This window comes from Lutra lutra, chromosome 3 (genome assembly GCF_902655055.1).
Source record: "Lutra lutra chromosome 3, mLutLut1.2, whole genome shotgun sequence".
NCBI lineage: Eukaryota > Metazoa > Chordata > Mammalia > Carnivora > Mustelidae > Lutra > Lutra lutra.
Window position 1 is genome coordinate 99,733,801 of NC_062280.1, and position 13,777 is coordinate 99,747,577.

Consider the following 13,777-nt stretch of genomic DNA (forward strand, 5'->3'; position numbering starts at 1 on the left):
GTAAAGAAGAAATTGCTTTGGTTGCCATAGGAATGGTGACTAGGGGTGGATCAAGAGCAAACGGAGAGATCAGAAGGTCACTGTGGGAGTCCTGAGAGAAATGATGGTGTCTATGGCTTGATGAAAAGGCATGAAAATGTAGCTCAATGAACAGCCTCGAGATAGATTTTGAAAATAGAACTTGCCGATGAATTGGATGTGGGCTTGACATGAAGAGTATTAAGTGTTTTCCCATCAGCACTGATGATCCACTTATCTTTAGTGGCTCAAAGAGTACCTGGAACATGCACCTATTTCTTGAGTGAATAAAACTGGTTGAGCATGCAGAAAAATAGGAACTGAACAAGAAGCACAGAACAGTTGTATCAAATCTGGTTCTGTGATATCTATGATAGCCACCAGAAAATATCAAAGATAAAACTATTCCAGGCATGAAATGAGATAAATAGGGGCGCCTTTGTGGCTCAGTCAGTTAAGTGTCTGCCTTCAGCTCAGGTCATGATCCTAGGGTCCTGGGATTGAGTCCCAGCCAGCTCCCTGCTCAGTGCGAACTCTGCCTCTCCCTCGCTCATCCCTCCCCCTGCTCATGCATGCATGCTCTTTCTCTCAAAAATAAATAAAATCAGAAGGAAGGAAGGAAGGAAGGAAGGGAGGGAGGGAGAGAAGGAGGGAGGGAGGGATAGGTGGCAAAGCAGACAGAGAGGTGCTCCAAGTTGGGAACCAGAGGAGTCAAGAACCAACTAATGATAGAGGGTAGTAACCAGAAAACTGTGTCACAGGAGGTGGGGGAGTATAAATTCTGTTGTAAATACCCTGAATTTGGCTCCTAAAAGATGCATTTAAATCTTAGGTCTCATGTTGTTTTGTTTTTGTTTTTAAGTAGCAAACGATTGTGTATATGGTTCTTGTTAGGTTAGATTTTAAAAGCTGAACTTTGCAAAATCTAAAATACCTAGAGTACTGCTTCGCCTTCCAAAATCCTCTGTGTTGTGCTTTCAAGGGTTTTGAACTGCAGTGCAATTAAGATATAAAATAGGTGCTTTGAAATTCAGGAAGGTGTGGGAGATGAGCAAACCAGGCAGCCAAAGCTGTGGGAAAAACCTCATCTTAGAATGACCTTCACTTCAGCTTCTCCCCCTGCCAGGAATAAGCATCGTTAAGCAGCTGTTATCACTGAAATGGTATGATTTTTTTTTTAAAAGATTTTATTTATTTATTTGACAGAGAGAGATCACAAGTAGACAGAGAGGCAGGCAGAGAGAGAGAGAGGGAAGCAGGCTCCCTGCTGAGCAGAGAGCCCGATGCGGGCCTCGATCCCAGGACCCCGAGATCATGACCTGAGCCGAAGGCAGCAGCTTAACCCACTGAGCCACCCAGGCGCCCTGAAATGGTATGATTTTTGAGGTCACTAAGTATGAGATAGGACACAGGAAATAGGAAAACAGGAAAAATGTCGTTAGAACCCACTAGATTTAGCATTAGTGTCTTAGCAAAGGTCAGGATCTTTTTTTCCCAATGGACTTTATTTTTTTTTTAAAGCAGTTTTAGGTTCACAGCAAAACTGAGTGGGAGGTAGAGGGTTCTCATATAAGCCCTTCCCCTACCCTCTACCAGCATCCTGAATCAGATTAAGGTAGTATTTTAAATGTGGTGATTTTACATATACAAGCATTTCTCCTTGACACTCCGGGCTGACAAAAATAAACAAAAGGTTCTTTTCACAACGTGCATCCGCTTCAGCTAAAAGGGAGTTTCTGATGGTTTAGATAACTGACCTTTCAGTTTTCTTCATAGACCAAGTTGATCACCTCCTCCTGCCAAGGGCATGAAAAGCTACCCCTCCGTATATTCCACACAGGAATTTTCAGTGGGAGATATCAGCTGCCTTCATCCCACCACCTTCCCTGCCAGACTTAAAAACTGTCAATGGTCTTATCTTTTAAATAAATGAGATGAATAAATCTGAAACTACAGATGGTCCCCCACTTAACATGGTTGGGTTTTTTTGTACATCATTTTTAAACTTTTCTTATGTTGAGGCAAAATTAATAGGCATTCAGTTGAAACTGTACTTCGAATTTTGAATTTGGATCTTTTCCCAGGCTAGTGATAGGCGGTAGGCTTCTCTCGTGTGATGCCAGGCATTAGGCTTCAGCCCCTAGCCAGCCATGCAACCACAAGGGCAAATAACCAGTATCCTTAAAACCAGTCCGTACCCATACAGCCATTCTGGTTTTCACTTTCAGTCAGTCAATTCCGTAAAATAGTCAGCACTTCATTATGAAACAAGCTTTGTGTTAGATAATATTGTTCACCTGTGGGCTAAGGCAAGCGTTCTGAGCACATTTAAGGTAGGCAAGCGTAAGCAACGATGTTTGGTAGGCTCACTGTTTCACATGCATTTTCGACTTACTATAGTCTCAATGTATGGTGGACTTACCAGGCTATTACTCCATCATAAGTTCAGGAAGATCTGAAATTACATACTGAGCTCTATTTGCCTGTCTGTATTCTACAATGGGTCAACCAGGGCTTTGAATTTTAATTCAAATGTCCTTTCATCATAACAATTACATGGAGCCAACCCAACCCTTCCTTGTCCAATCCCTGAGCAAATCTGCAGTGGGGACAATTGAATACAAACACAATAGGGACACTGAGCAAATGAACACAAATCTAGTGCTTTAATTCCTTAACTTGCTCTTTATCACATACTTATTCTGTGCCAGATACAGTGCATGCCACACAATAATAAGTGAATCAGAAATGGCCCCTATCCCTGAGGAGTTCAGTCTAATGTGGTAGTTCTCAATTTTTTTTTTTTAATCCCTACAAAGGATATTTGGCAAATCTCTGGAGATTTTTTTCAGTTGTCCAATGGGGAGGTGCTACTGGTATCTAGTGGGTTGAGGCAAATAACGTTGCTAAACCCCTTTAATACTTGGGATACTCCCTTAAAAAAGAATGTCAGTAGTACCACCAAGAGTCCTATCCCAATATGTCAATAGTGCTGAGGTTGAGCTATCTTGGTGTAATGAATGGAATTGTGTTACTCACAATAGGTCCAGCCAACATCAGAATAATGCACAGGACAAGCAGTTTGCTTTGCTCACTGTGATGTTTTCAGATTCTATTGCAATGACACTCAACCTAAGGACGAAGGCAGAATTACATAAGGAGTCTGTAAAGACTTTGGTGATGGGTTACACTCCAACTTCACATCCAGGAGAAAAATGCCCACCCCAACTCATAGAAGTGGAGGCTAACCTTGATCCTACACTCCCTCTCTTTTTCCTTCTTCCGTCCCTTCTTTTTTCCTTCTTCTCTTCTCTAAATCCCTTCAGCTCTTGCATATACCTTATTTCACACTTGACTATGCATAGCTTTGAAGCTATGGTCTTGTCATTTCATAAATAGAAATATTGTCTTCTCAAGAAATGACATAATAGGAAATTTCTTCTCTACTTTTTTTTGTCCTCCCCTGGCCTAATATAATGGTAACCATTTAACAGATGCCTAGTTACTTAAATAAGGGAAGGAAAGAAAGATATCTTAACATAAAGGCTCTGACTGTAGAGATAGGAAAAGAGGGAGAACATCAGATATGTTATAAGATGATACCTGAATACAGTACAATGAATCAGAAGAAAAAAATGCTAGAACGGCTATTCCTGGGACACCCAGTACAATTTGGCTATATGGTGGACCATACATTAGATAGTAACAGATATTAAAGTTAAATTTGCTGAATTTGGTCATTGTTCTGTGGTTATAGAAGAGTATCAGGAAATACATCAGGAAAAGGTAAAGTGTTATGATACCTGGAATTTACTCCTAAATGGTTCCACAGCACAAAAAGTAAGAATAATAAATGCATGTGTGTGCATTTATATGAACGTATATGTATAAAGAAATGGTGATTAAGAAGAAATTGGCAGAATGCCAACAATTAGAGAATGGAGGGGAAGAATGTATGAGAGTTCATTGTACAATTCTTGGCCGTGTTCTGTAAGTTGAAAGTCTTCAAAATAAAGAATTTGAAAATTATATATGTATAATATTGGGAGGAAATTAAGCATACGCTTGGCCGTTGCTTGAAAGCATCCAGCAAAGAAGAGTGGAAGACAATTTCCTCAAATGGAAATTACACCTTTGCCATCTGCTATAAGCATGATTTACTTACAAGGCTACGGCAAGGTTTGTGTGTGAGATGGGAGTTCAGCCAATCCAGGAAGTGTTGTGCTTTTCTTATTAGGCAACATATGCCAAAACTACATTTGGATGAAAGCCTGTAAAACCTGGGTGGAGAGATTCTTTAGCTCCCTGTTCCAGCTGAAGGGGCAGCATCCAATTGCTTATTCCTATACAGTCAAGAAAAAATTTATATTCTCATTCCCCCTTGAACTTCTCAAGTGGTAGATCAATGGTCAAGGTAAAAGTCAGAGGCCTTAGAGGGAAATGTCTCATTCTTTTTCTTCCATCCCTTACCTCAAGCCCTGAAAATGTTCTGAGCTTCAGTTCGGCGCTAGTTCTTATAGACTATTGGCTGACTGGTTGACGCTCCTAAATACTCTGTGTGTTTTCAAAAGTTTCTATATCCCAATGCCTGAAATTCTATGATGATCTAGAATGATTCCCAGCTATTACATACACTTGTCATCTCATCATAATGAAGAAGGAAAATACTTATCATCCCCATCACCCTGATTTGGAACATCATTGATTGTTTGATTCATTGGATCATTCAACAAATATTTAATAAGTGTCAAACCTCCTCCTCTCCCAGTCTTTCACCATCTCAGTAAATGGGCATACCATTCACCCTGGGGTTGGGAAGTGTTAGCCTTTATTCACCTCTTTTCTCACACCCAAGTACATCAACAAGTTCTGCCAGCTCCACTTTCAAAATACATCTAGGCACTTATCACAGCCTCCACCCCCACACCCTAGTCCAAACCACCATCACCTCTCACTCACCTTGACTACGAAAAGTACTTCCTATAGATAGGCCTTTGCACTTACCCTAACAGCCTTTTCTCCAAGCTGCATTTGGAATGATCTTCTAAAAATGTAAATCAAATCATATCATTCCCATTCTCAAAGTCATCTGCAGTTCTCTTTGCATTGAATAATCTAATATTCTCATGGAACCTACAAGGCCCTAAATACAGGGGCCCCTACCCACCTCTACTGCCATTTATCCTCTAGCTCAGAAGGTTTCAGCCACACCACCTTTTTGCTGTCAGTCGCTCCATCATCCTTAGCCCTTCCTGCCTTAAGGCCTTTGCATCCACCATTTCCCTTCCTTGGAACTCTATTTCTGAAATGTTCTAAGTCAACTCCTCAGAAACATTTTTCCCTAATCCACTGTCCTACCATCCCTGCACACCTACACACCTCCATCACTTTCCATTATCCTACCTCACCATATCCTTTTCTTTGTAGCACTTAGCACTAACTGAAAATGCCATATGATTTATTATTTTCTTTGTTTTCCATCAGATGATCAACCCCATGAGTCAAGGAAATTCCTCTGTCTTGTTCACCACAGCATCCCCAGCCTCTGGATCACTGTCTAAAACATGAAAAGAGCTAAATTATTATTAACTAATGGAATTAATGCATGGCAAATGCTCTTTGACAAATTTTCCTAAAGAAGCTCCCCGCTCCCACAGCAGGAGCCTACAGTTAAGGTTGTTGGAGTCACTGGCATTGTCTTCAGCTTTTCAGAACCCTTGCTGTTACTGCTCCCTGTTCCTCCTAGGAGCTCTTAAAAACCAGGATTCTGAGAGGATAAAGGAAGAGATTAACAGTTTGGAGGAGATCAACTCACTTTTCAAGTGTGGCATAACACATGGGTGTAGTATAGGTGTGAACATGTGGGATCATCTGAGATGACAGGAAAGGCAAGTATGACAAAAAACACCTCCTCTACTGGACGAGGACATAGCCTGAAATTCTACTACTAAGAATTATATTATTAAGTCATCTACATTAAGATGTTGATTCTTCTTCAATTATTCAGACAATTAATAGGTTTTCAATGAATGATACTCTTCTCCATCCTCAATGTCTCTACATGACTCGCAGCATTAACTATGTATGTATTCAATAAATATTTGATAAATAAATGGACCGACTCTGCTCTTTGAATTTACTACCTCATTTTCCTTACCATTCACTTAAGTCTCTATTCTGCATACTCTATTGCCACTTCAAACTCTGATAGATCTTTTCTTACTTTAATCATACATCTGGATTTTTTCTAGAAATAAATATGCTAGCTACTAGTTAACAGCGAACATCTTGGCAGTTGAGATGAAGGGTACAAATGCTTTCCTGACATCTGAGATTTTCTGCCTGGCATTCAAACTTGTCAGGAGACTGATCCTGGCCACTGTCTTCCAAATGTGTTTGCCCAACTTCCCAGCCTGAGCCTTCTGCTGCAAGGTCACCAGCCCCCCACTGTCTTCCAGGCCATTTTTACTCTCATCTTTATAAACTGTGCCCATGTTCCTCCACCCCCGCTCTACTTCAACCCATGGAAATGACACTCATCTTTCAGGGTTTGGATCAAGGAACAACTCCTCCATAAATCCATCTCAGGGTTTGTATTAAGGAATGAGCCCTCCATAAATCCATCTCAGACCATGCTAAGCTGATTAATTTCTCTGTCCTCTGAAATCCTACAGCAATAAGTATTAGTGTCACTTGTTTGAACATGTAATTGCATATTATCCTGGATTGTAATCTAATTCTTCCTGCATTTATCTTGTCTCTCCAGCTTGACTGTATAAGCAGGGAATATATTTTGTATTTTTCATGTATTTCTTCTGCATTGTACACAGAGCCCAGCTGGTTGCTTTTACACAATGCTAGAGCTCAGTTAGTACTTGTTGAATTGCACTGACTAATGAATTAAATATATTTGACTACAGGAAGATGTACCTGTGCCATCTCAAATAGCAAGATGTCACCTTCTGTGCCCTGGTTTCAGTTCTGAAGAGAGGATAAAGCTGACATAAGATACAGTGGTGATCTTCCTCCCTCATTCTCTCTGAAGTCAACCCTCACCAAGTATGGCTTGGCTTTTTGGCTTTCCTTCTGAAATACAGTGAAAACAATCTCACCACCATATGTAAAAATTTGAATTTTTAAAGCATATTTTATACCCAATTTTTCCTGGTCACAAAATTACTTAATCTTTCAACTAAAAATAAACTGCCTTCAAATATATTAAAAATGAAGTTGGCCCTCCTTCACTGGATCTATCTATTATAAAATTAAGCGTTGAATGCCTGGCTTCAAGTCTGAGGCAACCTGTCATACCAGAAGCAATGAAGCCACCAAAGATTACTTGGTCATATCAAAAAGTTTCAAGTGCAACGTCACAAAGCTCCCACCAGCAAAAAAAAAAAAAAAAAAAAAAGGATAATTTGAGCAAAATCAGAATAGTAATTTCAATAGATTTTTAAATACCAAATATGGGACTCCTGGGTGGCTCAGTTGGTTAAGGGACTGCCTTCGGCTCAGGTCATGATCCTGGAGTTTCAGGATTGAGTCCCACATCAGACTCCTTGCTCAGCAGGGAGTCTGCTTCTCCCTCTGACCCTCCCCCCTCTCATGCTCTCTCTATTCCTCATTCTCGCTCTCTCAAATAAATAAATAAAATCTTTAAAGTAATAATAAATAAGTAAATGCCAAATATGTTTGAAATCTATACATTAATCTTTTAAAAATCCTATAAAATCCATTTGTTAGCTTTGGAACATGCTAAATGTCAACATTTTGAAAAACTACCAAGTTTCTTTTTATAGAGATACTCTAATTATTAACAGAAAAATAATAGACTATCACTTCGATAGATTGGGTTTTGACCCAATTCTTCACTCCTTCCAGTAGCCACATCCTTTTTTATGTAACTTTGCAATGCCCCCTATTGAGCCACAGGTGTTACCACAGTCTATTAGGACAACAGCCAAACTGAAAGCAACAGTTCATTCAGCCTTACTCACTTACTGCAACAATGCAGATAAAAGGCAAAAGAGAAAAGCACCAGCTACCCGCCCCCCCCACCTTGTCCCCATGTTCCCCATGGAAAAACACAGGTCTAGGGTCAGGTGGGTGCTCTGCAGATGGGGAGAATCAGCTCCTGTCGAAGGAGCCCTGAACAAAAGTCTCCTGTCTTTTGTGGACTCAGGGATTCCACATGTGGTCAGCACACATTCAAGGAGGAGGGACAGATGAAAGGGCCCAGAGTACAAAAGTACTGGGTCCAAGTGGGGAAAAATGCCTTGGCCAAGGTCCTGATGAGGGTGTTGGAGGCTATACCTGGAACGGCCTCACTTGAGGTTCCCAGTAAAGTGAGATCTGAATGGAGGTACGTGGGCTAGGAATGCAGCCCTGTATGAGAACACAGCAGGTTGGGGGAAGGGAACTGAGTCCCTCTCTGCACCTTCCAGTGACTCTAACGTGCTTTGTACCCTGTCTGGCGTGGCAGGGCAGATTCTCCCCCTGAGGCTTGTGGGGCAAAGCCTTGCAATTGCCTATGGTCTGACTTGAAAGGTCACACATGGGGTTGTGACCTGTGGCCTACCTCTTCACCTCCCATTGCAGCCAGAACCATCTTGCCACCTGCTGACTTTGGATCTGGCTGTAGGTCGGTTTGTTTGCTTCTGCAAACAAGGGGAGGTGAAATTGATGGGAAATAAGCTAAATACATACTTCCTTATTATATGCCCTGAGATTCTTTGATCTTTTCTCATGTCGTAATAACCGATACAATCTCCATTTCACAACCCCGAATTCATGAATGGATCTGGGCAACGGTTGTCAGAGGCTGCTAGCATCAGAAAACAAGAGATCGCCTGATACAGTGTGCCTCCTGACGGAAGGGTACACCATCACCTCTGAACCAGCCTGGCCACAAATCAACCTGAAATTGATCAAGCCTCTATGTGTACAGCACCAGTGATAGGAGAATGTATGAAATAGTACGAAACCCCACATTGTGGGAAACTGAGGACAAATAATCCAGTTTCCTAAACAAATAATTTGAAAGGGGAAAAAAAAGGAAGAGGAAACCAACAGATTGAAAGAGATTGAGAGATATAAAAATCAGTTGCCGGGGCGCCTGGGTGGCTCAGTGGATTAAAGCCTCTGCTTTCGGCTCAGGTCATGATCCCAGGGTCCTGGGATCGAGCCCCGCATCGGGCTCTCTGCTCGGCCGGGAGCCTGCTTCCCTTCCTCTCTCTCTCTGCCTGCTTCTCTGCCTACTTGTGATCTCTGTCAAATAAATAAATAAAATCTTAAAAAAAAAAAAATCAGTTGCCATGCATGGACTTTATTTAGATCTTGGTTAAAACAAAATGTTTTTTAAAAATGAGATAATAGGGATGCCTGGGTGGCTCAGTTGGTTGGACGACTGCCTTCGGCTCAGGTCATGATCCTGGAGTCCTGGGATCGAGTCCCGCATCGGGCTCCCGGCTCCGCGGGAGTCTGCTTCTCTCTCTGACCTTCTCCTCGCTCATGCTCTCTCTCACTGTCTCTCTCAAATAAATAAATAAAATCTTTAAAAAAAAATGAGATAATAAAGACAATTTGTAATTCGAAAACTGGATATTTAGCATCTTAAGAAATTATTGTTAATTATGTTGCCCTTGATAATGGTTGTGTGATTGTTCCCCTGGATCTATGCAATAAATAACGCCAAACTTAGTGGCTTAAAACAACAAACATTTTATTAAATCTTACCATTCTGAGGGCTAGAAATTTGAGCAAGTTTCAGCCCTGGGAATCTTCTGTTCCATGTAGTACCGTCTGAAGTCACTCAGTGGCATTTGGCATAGCAGATGGGAAAGTTCAGAGGCTCTAAGATGATTTGACTGATTAATTGATTGATTTAGAGATGATTTTATTCATGGGAGGCTAGACTCAACTGAGACTTCAGACCAGCAGTTTTAAGGTTGTCAGATTTGACATGGCTGTTCAGAGTTCTCAGGGAATGTGTCCCAAATGGATCCAGATGGAAACTTCAAGGCTTATTAAGACCTAACCTTGGAAATACTGGAAAGATACTCCTGCCCCATTTTGCTGGTCAAGCAAGTTACTATGGTCAGCGCACGTTCAAGGGGAAGGGAATTAGGTTCCATCTCTCAGTGGAAGGTGTGGTCAAAAATATGAAACCATCTAGTAATCTACCACAGAGGAAGAGTATAGATGAAACAGGATAAGCCATGAATTCATCATCAGTCAAACAGGATGATAAGTGTGTGTGGGTTTGCTGTAGTATTCCATTATTTCTATTTTCTATTATTCTGTTTGAACTTATCTATAAAAAGAAGGTTATAAAATGGAGTTTAGTTTTCTTTTACCTGGAAGCTGTGTGATATGAAAGAAAAGACCCCAATAAATACCTCTGGCAGTATGTGTTTGGTATACTTTCACTGATTTTAAACACTGAGAGAGCCTAATTAAATTTCTAATATGGATAGGAATTTAAAAGACAAACTTCCGTTTCTTCAGATTACCGGTGTGCAATAGTATATATGGTATGAATTTACAGATGGCTTATGTTTGAAATATTATCAATAATTTTTGTGGTCTGTAACGTGCTTTTAATACCTAGTACTGCAAAAACTTCAATTGGGTACGTCTATGTAGCTTTCAAAATTTATGTTTAAATAGTGACAGTGGTAAAATCCAGGGAAACAATCAACTATTTTTCAGTTAAAATTAACATGCTTTGGTGTGCTTGGGTGGCTCAGTGGGCTAAGCCTCTGCCTTCAGCTCAGGTCATGATCTCAGGGTCCTGGGATTGAGCCCTGCATTGGGCTCTCTGCTCAGCAGGAAGCCTGCCTCCCACTCTCTCTCTGCCTGCCTCTCTGCCTACTTGTGATCTCTCTGTCAAATAAATAAAATCTTTAAAAAAAAATTAACATGCTTTAATCACCACATTTTTCCTTTAGACCTAATATGATCACTGATTTTTCCTCCTTCTGTCACGAAGTCTCTTATGCAAGCACGATTTAAGTGAACTAAATGAAAACAAGAATTATAAGACATCTGAATGTATAAAATGTACAAAGTCTTTTCAGTTTCCCTAAACTCCATGTAACCATTTATTGTCATACTCATTAGGTCTATTATTAAGCAGTCTGTGACTCTTAACGACCTTATTCTTGTTGATCTCTCCTTATGTAGAAAAACATGGAGGATAGGCCGCTAACTTTGCATTACTAACTGTATAGCCAAATGTCCATAATCACCAGGTTGATTTTTGTGCTTTATGGAAGATCTGGAATCCACACAGTACCTGTACCATAGGATTTGATACCAAGGCTTCTTGCTACACTGAAAGCAGAGTAAGGGGGTTCTGAAATAGCAGGGAGGGGGATTCCAGCTTTATTTGACAAATATGCAGTGATTCAGAGGAAGAACAATGTGAAGGGAAGGCAGGTGATTTTGACATTGGTGCCATGTTCGTGTGCACCAACTTCCCTCCCCATCCCAACACCACTACAGCCCTTCATGGAAAAGTCCCCTTCCCACAATGTTCCCACACGAAGCTAAAGCAGAAAAACTCGAGAATAAATTAGAACTCATAGTCATGTGACCCTGGGGAAGACATTTATTATTTCTGTGACTCAGTTTCATATTTATATGATAAAGGTCTCACCACACAGGACTGTTAGGACCATCAACTTATATAATGTTCTTTGAAACAACTTTGAAAGCTTATAGTTCTCAATAAGCATATTACTGCAAGTAGTATTCTACATACATAAAAATATTTTAATTAGAGGAAATCTAGAACAGTTTTATTCAAAGGACTCATTTTCAATCTTTTTAGCATTCTCCACAATTTTTCTTTAGAAAATCAGATGCCATGATTTCTAAAAATATGAAAAATATTTTTAATTACATGAACATAGAAGTGACCACTGGTCACCTACTCAATAGGCACTCTCTCTTCTTCCGTTCCATTAGAGTCGAGATGTTGTTCACTGTACCCAGCTAAAAGACAGTATTTCCTGTCCCATGTTACAGCTAGTTATAATCTTATAACTATGTCCAAGATTGTGACAGCTTACTTAGAGATTGGAAGTTAAACACCAAAACAATCAGATAAAATAGTAGAATCACCGCATTTTCCTCTCATCTCTCTCTTCACCCTGTCTCTCTGCAAGGCTTATTTTTCTGCATAGATAATAAAAATTTCTAAGGTGTGCTCAGCAAAGTCATCAAATACAGAGAAAACTGAAGGGCTCAATCACATTGAAGTGTTAATGGCTTACAGTGTCTTAAGATATTTAACAGTTGATTTTAATATAATCCCCCAATCAAAAGTGAAGCCAAGAACTTGATCTTAGCCGGAACCAATAAACGTGAACAGTGAAGGAAATAAGTAAAACATATTGGTTTTGTTATTAAATGAGTCTCAGTGCACAAAATGAGGTATCTAAGATACCCTATTTCTTTAAACCAACTTATCACTATGAGCCTGTCTTCTACCAAACCGGTGAGAAATTCAACTTGATTTCAACTTTGGGCACCTATAGCCCAAGGAGAGTTGCACAAATATCCTGGTGCTGATGAAGAGCCATTCTAGTTACTGTTGATTCACCCACCTCAAAAACCAACTCATGCCCTGTGTCTCTCTTGCTTCAATCTTTTCCACTGAAGAACCACAAAACCACTCCCAAGCTCCCCCAGTGCCACTGGGTGCAAGGCCAGGGTGCCTACAGCCCAGGACTGTGATTGGATTTCAGTGCCTCTGAGGACTTTTCTCCAGCCCTGGATCATTGGAAAGCAAAATATCCTCCCCTTCTCCTCAAAGAAACCTAGCAGAGGTCCTTCAGAGCTCTTCAACCATAGAGGTTCGATTTCTCTCAACCCTACAGGATGCCTTGGCCTTCGGCTATTTCTGTTTTCAAACCAGTCATAAGCCCTGAGACAGAGTACTGCAAATCCTGATGAAAATAAGGGGTGGAGGGAGAGAAAATGTTACAAGAACAAATGGAGTTCAGTAATTCAATAAATTATCCTGCCACCTTCTAGTGGCTTTCCCTGTTACCCAGTGAACAACTGAAAGTTTCTACTTTGGCCTATAGAGTCCGACATGACTTGACTTCCAGCTGCTCCTCCGTCCCTGTCTCTTCCTTTGCACCCCTCATAATTCCCCTGTAATCACGCTGTGCTTTCTCATGTCCCTTGAACTTGCCAACCTCTCTCCTTACCAGAGCCTTGTGGTAGCCAGCCTCCAGGACTATCTCCGATGTCTCCCTTCTCATGGTATTCACACTGTTATATAATTCTCCTAAGTCCTACCACAGAGTTAGTCTATGAAACAATTGGAGTTTGCAGAGATGGTGATCTGTGATTATGTCATGCAAGACATGTAGCTTCCACCTTGCCCCATCTTGGACTATTTGCTCTGGGAGAAGCCAGCCAACCAGTCACCATGTCATGCGGATGCTTGAATAGCCCTTGGAGAGGTCAATGTGGTGAGACACCGAGGCCTCCTGCCACCAACCGGCACCCTTTGAGTGAATCATTTTTGAATTTGATCCTCCCACCCCTGCCAAACCTTCTGAGACTATAGTCCTGTCTAACGCCATCTTGAGCATAACCTCTTAAGAGACTCTGAGCCAGAATGACTCACTCGAGTCATTTTCAAATTTGGCCCACAGGAATGTGAAATAATAAGTATTTATTGTTTTTTTTAAGCCAGTTAATTTTGGGATAACTTGTTTTGCAGCATGGATGGCTAATACAG